Raw genomic sequence first — 9,871 nt, 5'->3', positions numbered from 1 at the left:
AATCGTATGTCGCTGGTATTTCCCCAGCCCTAGTTCACACTGTTACCGTGTGGTGTTATGGTATCGGGATGTCGCTTGGCATTTCCCCAGCCCTAGTTCACACTGTTAACCGTGTGGTGTTATGTATCGTGATGTCGCTGGCATTTCCCCCAGCCCTAGTTCACACTGTTAACCGTTTGGTGTTTATGGTATCGTGACTGTCGCTGGCCATTTCCCCAGCCCTTAGTTCACACTGTTAACCGTGTGGTGATATGCCAAAAAGTCCCAGGCATTTCAGACTAATGGCAGTCCTAATGTACCCCCCACCCACCCCCGCCACTATAACATTGATCATATCAATGTTGATGTGGGTAAACTGTCTGGTCGCTTCAGGTTGTAGAGCTTTGGTTTTAGTGCTAACACTCGCGCTCTCATCCGAGACTTTTCTCTGCTCTATTATCCCTTTTGTAACTTGTTAATATTCAAATGAAAGCTTTAAAAAAATCTTTAGCTACTCTGTCCCTCCTACCAGACACCTGCTGCACCACTGTTTCCAGCCCTGATGGACCATGGAGTGAAGGTGGCCTCCGTACTGGCCAACTCCTTCAGCCGCCGCTGCTCCTACATTGCAGAGTCCGACACCCACGTCAAAGAGAAGGCCATTCAGTTCGGCTTCATTTTTAGGTAGGTGAAGAAGCGTGTAACGTCTCAGTGACTGTGTCCCAAATGGCATCCTATTGCCTTATAGTGCACTAACTTTTGACCAGAACCATAGGGCTCTGGTCAAAAGTAGTGCACTATATAGGGAATACAGTGCCATTGGGCACACACAAATGGCTATATTATCACTATAAATCTTCTGAAATACTCAGTGCAACTGCAAACAAGATGACCTGCAACACCCCACTACCGTACTGTGGTCTGAGGCTATCTGGGAGGTACCCCAGTTGATACTTTGTTGTAATGGTCGTTCTGTCCTCTAGGGTGGCTTCCTGTCTGACGCAGGCTGGTACTGGTGATGCAGAGAAGGTGTTCCTGTCGTGCCTGCAGCTGTGCACGCTCCACGACGAGGTGCTGCACTGTACCGAGCTGTGGAGTTGCTGCGTCAGGTTAGGCCTGGCTGGCTGTGGCTGGCTGGCTGGCGCTAGCTGTGCTGTTCGTGTTCTGGCTGGCTAGCTGGCTGTCTGTTTGTGTCTGGCTGTGCTGTCTGTCCTTGGCTGCAGGCTAGCTGGCTGTCTGTTCTTGGCTAGCAGGCTGGCTGTCTGTCCTTGCTCAAGCGGCTATGGCTGTCTGTTTGTGTCTGGCTGGCTGTCTGTTTGTGTCTGGCTGGCTAGCTGGCTGGCTAGCGGCTGTCTGTTTGTGTCTGGCTGGCGGCTGTCTGTTGTGTCTGGCTGGCTAGCTGGCTTGTCTGTTTGTGCTGGCTGGCAGCTGGCTGTCTGGCTGTGTTTGTGTCTGCCGGCTAGCTGGCTGTCTGTTTGTGTCTGGCCGGCTAGCTGGCTGTCTGTTTGTGTCTGGCCGGCTAGCTGGCTGTCTGTTTGTGTCTGGCCTCGGCTAGCTGGCTTTCTGTGTCGTGTCTGGCCGGCTAGCTGGACTGTCTGTTCTGTCTGGCCCGCTAGCTGGCTGTCTGTTCGTGTCTGGCCCGCTAGCTGGCTGTCTGTTCGTGTCTGGCCCGCTAGCTGGCTGTCTGTTCGTGTCTGGCTGTCTGTCATAGTTTCTGAATAAAGGTGTTATTGCACCAACCACTGCTAGCTCCAGTTCATTTTCCTCATTGCGGGTAGGTACAGGAGCCTCTTTCCCTCATCTCTTCTCTGTGGTGTCCGTGTTCCTCAGGCTGCTCCATGTCCGTAATGGGAACTGTAAATACCATCAGGGAGAAGAGACATTCAAGCTGGCCCAGTCCTACATGGACAAACTAGCCAAACACGGCCACCAGGCCAACAAAGCAGCGCTGTATGGAGAGCTGTGTGCCTTGCTCTTTGCCAAGAGTCACTACGATGAGGTAGGCTTTCCTTTTTATTTCTACACAAAATCTCTTTTCAAACCAAAGCTTTTTCAAACATAACCGGTAGTAAAAAAAAAACTGTTAGTCATATTTTGTGGATGAGCCATGAAGGATATTCTTCTTCCTACACTACCAGAAAATCTATTTCTTAAGACCATCATTTGGCCAAACGTCAGGCCAGAGGATGCTAGCAAGAAACGTTGATTTAGAAATTATTTTTGATCAGACTGATTTTCGAAGTCACTGGATAAGAGCGTCTACTAAATGACCAAAATGTAAATGACGAGTCTTGTTTCCTGCTCCTGTGTGTCAGGCCTACAGGTGGTGCATAGAAGCCATGAAGGAGATCACAGAGGGCCTGCCTGTCAAAGTGGTGGTGGACGTCCTCAGGCAAGCATCCAAGGTAACAGAAATGTTATGGAGACAGTGSATGTATCTCAAATAGCACTACGTTTGACCAGGACCCATTTTTTTGCACACTAGGTTCTGGTTGAAAGTAGTGTCCTAATATAGGGAATTGGGTGTTCATTTTGGGACACACACAGGAAAAGTTATGGGGACGGTGTTGTTTGAGACGCTATGGAAATATTAGTGACCGAGACATTGTTTGCTAAAGGATAACATCAATCCTATTCCGTCCTCGGGAAGGAACTAGCCTTGTATCCATACAATACAGCAGTGTGTCTGTGGCTGACAGCAGAACAACTCTGGAGGTAATATAGAGAGACTGGAACACAATTCATTTATTTTTCCAGAAGAAACTTCAKTTGTGGCAAGTCTGATAAGATAAAGGTAAAGATATATATCTATGAGCTTTGGGCAAACTAGTGCACTATAGTAGGTGGAAGGAATGACAGGGMATTATCTGTGTCATATTTTGATGATTGTAAAAATAAGAAATGCCAATAAATATTTTGTTAAAAAATAAGAAATTGTGCACTATATACGGACTAGGTTTCCATTTGGAACGCAGGCAGAGAATAAATGGTGACGTGTGCTTGGCTGTGTGTCTCTTTAACAGGCCTGTGTTGTGAAGAGGGAGTTCAGGAAAGCGGAACAGCTGATTAAACACGCCGTCTTTCTGGCACGGTAAGACTTCCTTGTTTGTATTCACTCCTTTTTATGGTAACACTTTTTAAAAACATTTTAAAGTATCCTTTTATAAACTATTGTTTAATCCTTTTATAAATCCTTTTATAGGTTGGCCAACCTCTGTTTTATATATTATATACATATACACACATACACTGAGTATACCAAACATTAAGAACACCTTCCTAATATTGAGTTGCACCTCTGTTTGCTCTCAGACCAGCCTCAATTCGTCAGGACATGTACAAGGTGTCGCCAGCGTCTCACAGGGATGCTGGCCCATGTTGACTCCAATGTTTCCTACAGTTGTGTCCAGTTGGCTGGATGTCCTTTGGGTGGTGGAACATTCTTGATACACACTCATGGAAAATTCCCAGCAGCGTTGCAGTTTTTAACACAAACCGTTGCGCCTGGCACCTACTACCATACCCCGTTCAAAGGCACTTAAATATTTTGTCTTGCCCATTCACCCTCTGAATGGCACATATACACATCTCAATTGGCTTAAAAATCCTTCTTTAACCTGTCTCCTCACCTTCATCTACACTGATTTGAAGTGGATTTAACAAGTGACATCAATAAGGGATCATAGCTTTCAMCTGGATTCACCTGGTCAGTCTGTCATGGAAAGAGCAGGTGTTCTTAATGTCTCTGTCTCTCTCTAATTATTAATGTTCCTGGATCACTATTTCAGGGAGCATTTTGGACAAAAGCATCCCAAATACTCAGACACTCTGCTGGACTACGGCTTCTACCTACTGAACGTAGATAACATCTGCCAGTCAGTGGCCATCTACCAGGTGGGTTATTCATATAGACTATACACTACCTTTTTATCTAGGGTGGTAAAATTTCACAACTTTCCCCAAATCCTGGTTGGACAATTCCTGGAATCAGGAGGCAGGGGTGGGGGGGRAAATCAGGAAAACCTGGGAATTTGGGCAAAGTTCCCAGAATTTTTCACCTCTAAAATCCCCTTTTTGGTTAGTTCCCTGGTCAAAAGTAGTTCACGTAGTTCACATCCAGAAGGCGAGGTYAGTACAGGTGCATCAAAGCGGGGACTGAAAAACAGCTTCTATCTCAAGGCCATCAGACTGTTAAACAGCCATCACTAACATTGAGTGGCTGCTGCCAACATACTGGCTCAAATCTATAGCCACTTTAATAATAAAAAATTGGATGTAATAAATGTATCACTAGCCACTTTAAACAATGCCACTTCATATAATGTCTACATACCCTACATTASTCATCTCATATGTATATACTGTACTCTATACCATCTACTGCATCTTGCCTATACCGTTCGGCCATCRCTCATYCATATATTTWTATGYACATATTCTTATTAATTCCTTTACACTTGTGTGTATAAGGTAGTTSTTGTGAAATTGTTAGGTTAGAATACTTGTTAGATATTACTGTACGGTCGGAACTAGAAGCACAAGCATTTYGYTACACTTGGTTAGCAGATGTTAATGTGAGTGTATGTGACCAATAACATGATTTGACTACATAGAGAATAGACTGCCGTTATGGGACACATCCAAATGCTGGTCTCTCTCTCATTTACAGACGGCGTTGGACATCAGACAGTCTGTATTCGGGGGGAAGAACATCCACGTAGCGACGGCTCACGAAGACCTGGCTTACTCCTCCTACGTACACCAGTACAGCTCTGGGAAATTTGCCAACGCTCTGTGAGTCGCCCTCCTTCCTCTACTATTCCTGGACTGACTTTGACCCTGCTCGATAATTACGTTAGACTCCCCTTTTTTAAAATACTATTTATCTGCCTCCTATTCCCTAATATAGTGCACTACTGTTGACGAGGGAATAGGGGTGAACTATGACATGAATAAGGTGCCATTTTGGGATGCAGACTTGAATMATATTTCTGTCATTTCCATATGGCTGTAGTTTGCTGGTACTGTAAAAGTCTTAAGTCACTTAAGGTTACTGCGGGTGTAACGCTCTGGGCATGTGCCACGTAATGGGAATTAGAAACACAATGAAGGAATAGGAACTAGGAATAGTCGATTCTGAAGATTACAGCTGACCATAAGGACAAGAGGAAGGATTGTAAGGGTTTCGTCTGTCATTTTGTGGCGTGGCAAAAAACCCACCCTTCRTGTGTATGTTTGGTCAGTAACCCTCAGATACCTAGACAAAAGTACTTCTTCTAAAGTAATCTGTTTTCTTGGGAAAAGTTTTTGTTGTTGTTCTGAGCAGTGTGTCTAAAGTGCCCTTACTCAACAAGCATTCTGTTTCTCCAGATTCCATGCAGAACGCGCCATAGACATCATAACTCACATTCTCCCCGAAGACCATCTACTCCTGGCCTCCTCCAAGAGGGTCAAAGGTCATTCTTTCCACCATTCTAAATCGCCGAGTCACTCCTAGCTGGCATCTGAGTCATCACTGTGCTGTGTAGGGCCTCTGGAACTCGGCGGCAGGGACCACAGGCAGTCATGAGATTGAGGAGAAACGGCACAGTCCTTTCTGACTACTCGTCCTAGTAGGATTTATGGAGATGTTATTGACTGTTTCTAGCTCAGGGACAGATTGTGTGGATGTTGGTGGTGTGATGTGTAATCGTATACAGGTGATGTCGGAAGTTTACATACACCTTAGCCAAATACATTTAAACTCAGTTTCACAATTCCTGACATTTCATCCTAGTAAAAATTCCCTGTCTTAGGTCAGTTAGGATCACCACTTTATTTTAAGAATGTGAAATGTCAGAATAAATAGTTTGAGAAATGATTGTATTTTTTCAAGCTTGTATTTCTTTCATCACATTCCCAGTGGGTAGAAGTTTACATACCACTAAATTAGTATTGGTTAGCATTGCCTTGAATAACTTGGGTCAAACGTTTCGTGTAGCTCCAGCAAGCTTCCACAATAAGTTTGAGGTGAAATTTTGGCCCATTCTTTCCTGACAGAGCTGCGTGTAAATGAGTCAAGGTTTGGTAGGCCTTCCGGCTCACCACGCCTTTTATTTCTTCCCACAATTTTATAGGATTGAGGTCAGAAAGCTTTGTATGTCCACTCCAATACCTTTACTTTGTTCTTAGCCTATTTTGCAGAACTTTGGGGGAGTAATGCTTGGGGTCATTGTCCATTTGTGGAAGACCCATTTGCCGACCAAGCTTTTAACTTCTGACTAATGTCTTGAGCGATGTTGCTCTCAATATATCCACATCATTTCCCTCATCTGACGCAATCTATTTTGTGAAGTGCACCAGTCCCTCCTGCAGCAAAGCACCCCCACAACCATGATGCTTGCCACCCCGTGCTTCACGGTTTGGGAGAGGTGTTGCTTCGGCTTGCAAGCCTCCCATTTTCTCCAAACATACTATGGCCAAACAATTGTATTTTTTGTTTCATTCAAGACCAGAGAGACATTTCTCAAAAAGTATGATCTTTGTCCCATATGCAGTTGCAAACGCGTAGTTCTGGCTTTTTATGGCTGTTTTTGGAGTTCAGTGGAATTCTTCCTTGCTGAGCGGCCTTTCAGGTTATGTTGATATGGGTGTTGTAATGTGGATATAGATATTTTTGTACTGTTATTCCTCCAGCATCTTCAAAACGGTCCTTTGCTGCTGTCTGGTATTGAATTTACACTTTTCATCACCACTTAACAAGTACGTTTCATCTCTTAGGGACAGAACGTGTCTCCTTCCTGAGCGGTATGACGCTGCGTGGTCCCATGAGTGTTTATACTTTGCGTACTATGTTTGCTACAGATGAACGTGGTACCTTCAGGCGTTTGGGAATTTCCCAAGGCATAACCAGATTGTGGAGGTTGACAAGTTTTGTTCTGAGGTCTTGGTGATTTCTTTTGGATTTTTTCCCATGAGGTCAGGCAAAGAGGCACTGAGTTTGAAGGTAGGCCTTGAAAACATCCACAGGTACACCTCCAATTGACATAAATTATGTCAATTAGCCTATCAGAAGCCATGACATCTTTTCGGAATTTTTCTGAGCTGTTTAAAAGGCACAGTCAACTTAGTGTATGTAAACTTCTGACCCACTGGAATTGGATACAGTGAAATAATCTGTCTGGTGAAAAATGGACTTGTCATGCCACAAAGTAGATGTCCGAACCGACTTGCCAAAACTATAGTTTGTTTAACAAGAAATGTGTGGAGTGGTTGAAAAACGAGTTTCAATGACTCCAACCTAAGTGTGTGTAAACTACCGACTTCAACTGTACTTACTGCCTCGCCAGCTCTGATCCTGGAGGAGATCGCCATAGACTGCCACAACAAGGAGACAGAGGAGCGCCTGCTGCAGGAGGCCTATGACCTGCACCTGTCCTCTCTACAGCTGGCCAAGAAAGCCTTCGGCGAGTTCAACGTCCAGACAGCCAAACACTACGGAAACCTGGGACGCCTCTACCAGTCCATGAGGAAGTTCAAGGTTAGAGAGAAGGGGGGGGTGGCGAAAGACACACACACACACACACATTAGTGTCCAATGGTAGTGCTTTGATCACCTGATACCCTACTTTCTCTATCCTACATCTCTCCACACCATTTTAAACTGTGTTGTAGGAGGCTGAAGAGATGCACATTAAAGCCATCCAGATCAAGGAGCAGCTTCTGGGSCAGGAGGACTATGAGGTGGCTCTGTCTGTGGGCCATCTGGCCTCGCTCTATAACTACGACATGAACCAGTATGAAGATGCTGARAGACTCTACCGACGATCCATCTCCATCGGTAAGTGTGTGTGTGTGTGTATGTACATAATGACAAAACGGAAACAGGTTTTTAGAAATGTTTGCAAATAAAAAATAAACGGATACCTTATTTGCATAAATATTCAGACCCTTTGCTATGAGACTTGAAATTGAGCTCAAGTGCATCCTGTTTCCATTGATCATCCTTGAGATGTTTCTACAACTTGATTGGATTCCAACTGTGGTAAATTCAATTGATTGGACATGATTTGAAAAAGGCATACACCAGTCTATATAAGGTCCCACAGTTGACAGTGCATGTCAGAGCAAAATCCAAGCCATGAGGTCCACGAAATTGTCCGTAGAGTTTTAAGACAGGATTGTGTTGAGGCACAGATCTTAGGAACGGTACCAAAAAATGTCTGCAGTATTGAAGGTCCCCAAGAACACAGTGGCCTCCATCATTCTTAAATGGAAGAAGTTTGGAACCACCAAGACTCTTCCTAGAGCTGGCCACCGGGCCAAACTGAGCAATTGGGAGAGAAGAGCCTTGGTCAGGGATGTGACCAAGAATCCGACTGGTCACTCTGCCAGAGCTCCAGAGTTCCTCTGTGGAGATGGGAGAACCTTCCAGAAGGACAAGCATCTCTGCAGCACTCCAGCAATCAGGTCTTTAGTAAAAGGCACATGACAGTCCACTTGGAGTTTGCCAAAAGGCACCTAATGGATGCTGACCAGGAGAAACAAGATTCTCTGGTCTGATAACCTTTGACCTGAATACCTAGAGTTACGTCTGGAGGAAACCTGGCACCATCCCTACGGTGAAGCATGGTGGTGGCAGCATCATGCTGTGGGGATGTTAGTCAGGATCGAAGGAAAGATGAACGGAGCAAAGTACGGAGAGATCCTTGATGAAAACCTGTTCGAGTGTGCTCAGGACCTCAGATTGGGGTGAAGGTTCACCTTCCAACAGAACAACGACCCTAAGCACACAGCCAAGACAACGCAGGAGTGGCTTCGGGACAAGTCTCTAAATGTCCCAGCCAGATCCCGAACTTGAACCTGATCGAACATCTCTGGAGAAACCTGAAATTAACTGTGCCTCGACGCTCCCCATCCAACCTGACAGAGCTTGAGAGGATCTGCAGAGAAGAATGGGAGAATCTCCCCAAATACAGGTGTGCCAAGCTTGTAGCGCGTCATACCCAAGAAGACTTGAGGCTGTATCACTGCTAAAGGTGCGTCAAACAAATACTGAGTAAAGGGTCTTGAATACTTAAGTAAATGTGATATTTATGTTTTAATACATTTGGCAAACATTTCTAAAAACCTGTTTTTGCTTGACATTATGCGGGTTGTGTGTGTGTGTGTGTTGATTAGGGGGAGATAATGTAATCCATTGTAGAATAACAAAAATTTGAAAAAGTCAAGGGGTCTGAATTCCTTTCCGAATGCCACTAATGGATAGCACCATTCAAAAGTTTTGGACACACCTACTCATTCAAGGGTTTTCTTTATTTTACTATTTCTACATTGTAGAATAATAGTGAAGACATCAAAACTATGAATACGAGTAACCAAAAAAGTGTTAAACAAATAGAGGTTCTTCAAAGTAGCCACCCTTTGCCTTGATGACAGCTTTGCACACTTGGCATTCTCTCAAACCAGCTTCATAGGGTAGTCCCTGGAATGCATTTCAATGAACAGGTTAAAGCTGAAGTATCTTGAGTCAATTATTTAACCCTTTTATTATGGAAAGCCTAAAGTTCAGGAGTAAAATGTGCTTATAAATCACATAAGTTGCATGGACTCACTGTGTGCAATAATAGTGGTTAACATTTTTTTTTTTAACTAGCAAGTCAGTTAAGAATAAATTCTTATTTACAAATGACGGAGAATTGGGCCAGCTGTGATACGGCCTGGAATCAAACCCGGGTCTGTAGTGACGCCTCTAGCACTGATAACTAGTACCCTACACATTCAATCGGTCCCTCAACCGAGCAGTGAATTTCAATCTCAAAAACCAGGGAGGTTTTCAATGCCTCGCAAAGAAGGGCACCGATGGTAGATGTAACAGACATTGATTATCCTTTTGAGCATGGTGAAATAATTA

At 44.4% G+C, this 9,871-nt stretch overlaps 1 pseudogene; it reads left to right on the top strand.

Annotated features, from left to right (window-relative positions):
- The window catches only part of LOC112073233 (amyloid protein-binding protein 2-like), a 21,713-nt pseudogene that overhangs the window by 5,722 nt on the left and 6,120 nt on the right, over positions 1 to 9,871 (top strand).

This window comes from Salvelinus sp. IW2-2015, unplaced genomic scaffold (assembly GCF_002910315.2).
Source record: "Salvelinus sp. IW2-2015 unplaced genomic scaffold, ASM291031v2 Un_scaffold2192, whole genome shotgun sequence".
Taxonomy (NCBI): Eukaryota; Metazoa; Chordata; class Actinopteri; order Salmoniformes; family Salmonidae; genus Salvelinus; species Salvelinus sp. IW2-2015.
This window is presented reverse-complemented; position numbering and strand designations above follow the sequence as displayed.